A 6,551-nucleotide genomic window follows, 5' to 3' on the forward strand; every position below is an offset into this window, starting at 1 on the left:
AAATTTCTTCCACCAAATTTCCATGGAAAAGAGTTGCTTTTACATCTAGTTGTTCAACTTCCAAGTCCAAACTTTAAACCAATTCCAACACAACACCTACTTATGACATTTTCATAGTAGGAAAAAAAAATCTCATCAAAATCAACACCCTTTTTTTCCTACCCAAGACCTTTCACAACTAGCCTTGCCTTGTATCTTAGTTGTGGATTCTTGTCTTTATCTTTCAACTTAAAGACCTACTTGTTCTTGAGTGCTTTCTTTTCTTTAGCCAACTTCACCAAATCATGTGATTTTCATGCAAGGAATTCATCTCTTCTTGCATGGCTTTCAACCAATCACCTTTGTACTTACTAGATAGTACTATTTCACCTTTGTACTTACTAGATAGCACTATTTCACCTTTGTATTTACTAGCCTTGATGGTTGTCTTTCTCTAGTGGACCTTCTTACTAGTGAAATGGTTGGTGGATCTTGAGGGAGTTACTCCCCCTGCTCATCATGCTATGTGTGATTATCATTACGTTCATCTTCTTGATTTTCATTTTCTTCACTTGCATTATCCTTCATAACTTGATGAGGAATTGGATCTAACTTAATTAGATCAGTTGTACAAGGTTGTGGTTGCTCAAACTTGTCAATGTTTTAAACGGTATAGTCTTCAAGAAAGCATCTCAACTTCTAACAACTCTCCTCTTAATATGATCCCATAACTTGTAACCAAACTTCTCATCTACATATCCCAAGAAAATACTTTTCTTTGATTATCATCATGATTTGATCTATTTTCTTTTGAAACATGCACAAATGCCCTACATCCAAACACTCTTAAGTATTTATGTGAAGCATCTTTTCCTATTCACACTCTTTTTAGGCACAACTCTATTCAAGGGGGCGGGGGGCTAATGAAGATAAATTAATCAAATAAAATCTAGTGTGCATTGTTTTTCCCCAAACACTTCTTGATAATTTTGCATATGGCAACATACATCTAATCCTTTCAAAAATTGTGTGATTCATCCTTTCAGCCTCAAACACATTTAGTTATGGTGTTTTGGGAATGGATTGTTCATGCTTAATGCCATGATTTATATAATAGTCCACAAATAGACCAATGTATTCACCACCATTATCCATACAAATACATTTGAGAGATTTTCTCGTCTCCCTTTCAACCTTGGCATGAAATTGTTTGAATATTTTGAAGACACCATCTTTATTTTTACTACATATGCCCATACTTTTCTAGATGCATCATCTATAAAAGTAACAAAATAAAAGGCACTACCAACAGTTTTGACTTTCATAGGACCACATACATTGGAATGAATTAATTCTAACACATCAGATTTTCTTTTGAAAGATTTGTGTTTTTGAAATGAAAAATTATGTTTTCCAACTAAACAATGAACACATTGAATTAAAGGTGTGCCTGTCACACCACGGAGGAGTTGCTTCTTTATGAGAATTTGTAAGTCTTTTTTACTCATGTGGCCTAGCCCTGTGTGTCATAAATCTATAGACGCCTCCTCAACTATGTTTACCTCACCTTGTAAGCATGTGCTTGAATCCTGTAGAGAGCACAACACCTTCTTCCTCTTGCCACCACAAGAAAGCATTTGGTAAGTTTTCAACTCCCGTTACCAAAGTGACTAGAATACCCTTCTTCATCTGATTTTTTTTGCTAAAATTAGGTAATTCGAAGGTCTAGAACATATCTCACTTCCTTGAGAATCAATTTACAACCAGATTTGTCTTCACATATACATCACCTATCCCTACAATTTTTAATGTACCATTATTTCCCATCTTTACCACACTAAAATCATTGGTTTTATATGAAATGAAAAAATCTTTCTTTAAGGTAGCATGTTATGAGGCACCAGCATCAATTACCTTATCCATATCATGACATGTGAGACTAATGCAAGATTCTTCACAACCCAAGAGAATAATTAATTCCCCATTGGAAGCAATTACAGTGGTTTTTCTTTTCTTCTTTTTCTTCACCCTTTTCTTTTTGTTCTTTCTTGAGTTTTTTGTAATCTTTCTTCACATGTCCCAACTTCTTACAATAGTAGCATGTAATCCCCTTTCTTAACTTAGACCTTCCCTTGGATCTATCACGGTGTTGTAGATATCTACGTACTATTGCTTCTCCCCCGATTTTATGTAACAAGTGCTTCACCTCGGGCTGAACCGGATGTCTTTCTTCTAGTTTCTTCATTCAATAAACTTATTGTTACTTGATTCATTGTGAAAACCCCATCGGCTGTGGAATCACTTAGAGACACCACCAATGTCTCCCAACTATCCGACAAAGAACTAAATAACAACAAGGCTTGCAATTCATTAACCAACACATTTTTCGTAGAGGAAAGTTGATTCACAATGCTTTGCATTTCATTCAAATGCTCTGCAATTGATGTACCTTCCTTGAACTTCAAGTTTATAAGATTTCTAATCAAGAAATCTTTGTTTTCCATTGTTTTTCTTTCATGCAAATTTTCTAACATTTTCTAAAGAGTGTGCTGAATTTGCTGTAGAAGCATGGTGAAAAAAACTATCTTAAATCCATTGTCTAATGACACCTACAACTTTTTTGTCAATTTTCTTCCATTCCTCATTGGACATCCCTTCCGGCTTAGATTTTTCTAATTCAATAGGTCCATACAAGTCCCTACAATACAACAAATCTTCCATTATTGGTTTCTAAATGGTCCAGTTTTTCCCATTCAGTTTTACCATACAACTTGTATTATAACATTTATGATTTACACACCCAAATTACTTCAACCAAAACTCTGATACCACTTTGTTGGGATTAAAATCCCTTGTTAACAGTGTGCAAATTAGTAACATAAATGACAAAAGAGAAATAACAAGTAATGTCCAATGAGAAAAATAATTAAACACCACAAGAGAAATAGCACACCAGAATTTTTAATGTGGAAAACCTCTCTAATGTGAAGAGGAAAAACTATATGGCACTAACCCAGAAATCTTCCACTACCAACAAACATAATGGAGTTATAACTTCTCTAGTTCCAACTAGAGAATAACAACTTCAAGACATAAAAACCTCTCTTGGATACACAGAAACAATCATCAAATAAGAAGTGTTGCAATCAACAAAACGTGAGAAATATCTCATCAAATAAAACTGCCCAAGCTCTCTTTAAAATCATTGTCGAAGAGCTAAGAAAACCCACCAAATAACCTAAAGAATATGTGTAAAACAACAACCACAACGATTGATTGAATGTATTCTTGTTCATGTACAAAGAAACTTGAATCTCTTCTTCACCTCTTGTAAAAGAGGAATTTCTTTTCCCACTCTCTTCTCTTTTCCTTCTCAAAAAGGATACAAACATGAGTGTCTAGAAGATTTCTCACTAAAACAAAGTGAAGGTTGTAGAGGAAACCGAAGGATAGTGGAGAGTGGGTCTCACTATCCACTAACATGAACCAAGACAAGACAATTTGTCTCATTTTCACTAATTAGAGAACATCAGTTGAGCAAGAAACCCCAACAGATGAGTGGGTCCCACCTCTACATGAGGAGGGAAACCCAAGAATAAAGCAAATCCTCCCAAATGAGCCCCACAAACAGCAAAAATCCTTGAAGTTTTCCTCACTTTTATGAGGTTTCCACCCTACATCCTGGAACGTCATATGCAAGAGCTATTCAAGCCACTATATAGGAAAGAAATGAAATTATGGAAATTATTCCAATAATAAAAAGGATGATTTCCTTAAGGTACTTTGTCAATGAAAACTCTTTCTGATGAGGATGAAAGAATGAGTTTTGTTTTGGATTCACTATAGGCTATGAAAATACTCTGTTGATGGCCATGGTAGTGAAGTTTCTAGCTCATTCCCCAGTTGTGTTGAAACAATTAAAGTTATAGCACTGAAACATAAGAAGCATCAAGTAAGGAGATGAGTATTTCGACTGAAAAGATTATAAGACAATGGAATTGACTCAGAATGTTATTTATGAAGCTTTCAGGTGCAGGAATATAGTCAAAATTGTCCACTAAAAAGCTTTCAACAATGTTATGTTTAAAGATTAATTATTTAGTTTCGTTGGGCGGAAGATCTCACAAGTTTTCAGTGCAGTACATTAATTTAGACCTATCTCTTCACGAAAGTGCCATTCAATTCCAACCTGGGAGATGGGAGACTTCAGGCCAAACATGCAACAAATTCAAGGACTGCATTTTTCCTCCGCCACTTTGTATTAAATTACAGGTGGAGAACAACACAACCAATGTTCCAATGTGCAATTGGGTGAGTGTGACCAGCAATGTGTTGTGGTCAGTAGACTGTAGACCCAAACTCTTTGACCAGCTAATGGGATGCATATACATCGAATTTCAGAGTGGATTGACATTGAGAGTGGACCCAATGGTATATCCACAAGTCTTCTTCTGTAACTGAGAATATGGTAGTAGTACATTTATCATTTATGGACTTGTGAGAAGCGACATTCATTCCCAGCTTCCTTTTGTAGTTGTAGCAGATGAAATTTCTCCTTATAAAGTTAATAGTATAGATGGTTTGAACATGTAATTTTCTATAGGGATGAAGGCCGATGTCCATTGAAAGATTTATTCTATGCTTTCTTCGGGGGTTCATTCTCAATTAGAACGGTCTAGTCTTTAACAGGTTTCTGGTAAGTTGAGGTTCTACAGAAAGCTTTAGGGAGATCCAGTTGTCTTCTTGATTCTCTCCTACAGATTGTGGGTCTTTTCAGACAATTGTCTGTTCTCTAACATCTTCAATTCCTTTAATTGATCATAAACCATGAGGAATTAGAGAAAAAAAAATCAAACCAACGAAGAGACAATAACTGAAAGGTTCTACTTAAAAGAAATGTAAGTTGGTTTACTCCAAGAAGTATCTTACATTATTGGGGTCCTTGAGAGCGTCATTTATATATGGATACTGTTGGTCATGTTTGCCAGATTTTTTTTTGTTCATGTAGAGACCTTAGAGTTCCTTCCTCGTGAGGCCAGAATTTTATTATTCTTGCACTGGAGTTCCATTGGTTCTAGTTGGAGCAGTGATGTGAGTGGTGGCAGACTGGCAGTTACTATTGTTCCAAGGTCGAAGATAATCAAGAAGACTGCAAGGGTATGTTACACTTTTTGACTTCTCGTTAGAAATAACAGCTAATTCGTTTCACAGGGGAGATTTTAGTGCATTTTAAAAATAGAGGGGAGGTATTATTATTTGGCATAAATCTCAGGGGAGGTTTAAATCTTACCTTATTTTCTTTGGTAAGCTGAACCAACTTGACAGAGAAGAAAAGAAACATAAAAAGAACATTTTAAAACAATACCCTCCAGTCCCTCTTGAAATTTGTAGCATCCTCTAACCAAATTGGGCTTAGACCAATGTCGATTATGACCAGCTTTGAACTTGCATGGGCCACCTTATTTGCCGGTTTTGGGATGTGCTAGAAAGAGATGCTTCACATCCTGACCGCAATCTCAATTATATCTACATTATGGGGTAATATGGGGAGAACAGGTTCCCTAGGATGACTTTAATCACCAACAAGATCAAGGTGTTGATACGATATAACCTGTATCCAAGATTGTACAGATTCATGGATACACCAAGATACCAGTGGAGGTGTTTATCAAAAACGGAAAAACCGATGAAACCGAACCAAAAAATCTGATTAATCAAATCGATTAGTTAAATGTTTTGGAAAAATCGAAGGTACCCGTTTTAGCTTTGGTTAACCAATATGAAAAAACCAGTAATTAAAATATTATACACACATCCCTAGAATTTATATATATATATATATATATATATTGATAATATATTATAAATTCAAAAAACCAAATCAATCAACAGGTTTATCAATTTGATTTGGAAAAAAGGCCAAATCAACTAACTTGATTGTTTATTATGGCACTTTTTAGTCAACTAGCAATAATTTATTGCTAAAATGTCGCATAGACAATGGTCTCAAATACCCGAACTGCCAACAGACGACAGCCATAGTATCATCCCTTAATGCTTGTCGAATTGACTTTTCTGGGTCTTCGGTTTCCCCATGAGAGGATCCACTCCCTCATGAAGCGGTTCACCATACTTCAATTAATGAGCCAGGCTTCACCCCAAGCCAAACTGCGGCTTCTGGATCAGTGTAAGAACACATGCTCCATGGATTCCAGAGTAAGGTTCAAAGTATCAATATGTATCGGCTGATATATATCGTTCCGGTACCTCCCCAATATACCCCTACAGTGGATGTATCAGGGTTCTGACCAATTCAAGAGGTGGAATCCTAAACCGCCCCCCTAAACCGGTTTTTAAAAATATAAAAAAATAAAAAAAAAACCATATCGATTTTGCCCAATACACCCTTACCCGCGTATCGATATTTTGAACCTTGTTCCGGAATGCCTGGAAAAAGGTGGAATTAAATCTTGAACAACACGAATTCAACTCTATTACAAAATTACATCCAAGCTTCGAAGTCGTAGCATCATTGAGATAGAAACCGGCCAAGTAACTGAGTGCTGACGATA

The 6,551-nt window shown here is 35.9% G+C and overlaps 1 pseudogene; it reads left to right on the plus strand.

Moving 5' to 3' along the window:
- Positions 1–1,555: 1,555 nt before the first annotated feature.
- LOC148846283 (cytochrome P450 724B1-like) lies at positions 1,556–4,440 on the plus strand (annotated as a pseudogene).
- The last annotated feature ends 2,111 nt before the right edge of the window (positions 4,441–6,551 follow it).

Source organism: Nelumbo lutea, chromosome 7 (genome assembly GCF_056320005.1).
Source record: "Nelumbo lutea isolate HS-2025 chromosome 7, American lotus-T2T, whole genome shotgun sequence".
NCBI lineage: Eukaryota > Viridiplantae > Streptophyta > Magnoliopsida > Proteales > Nelumbonaceae > Nelumbo > Nelumbo lutea.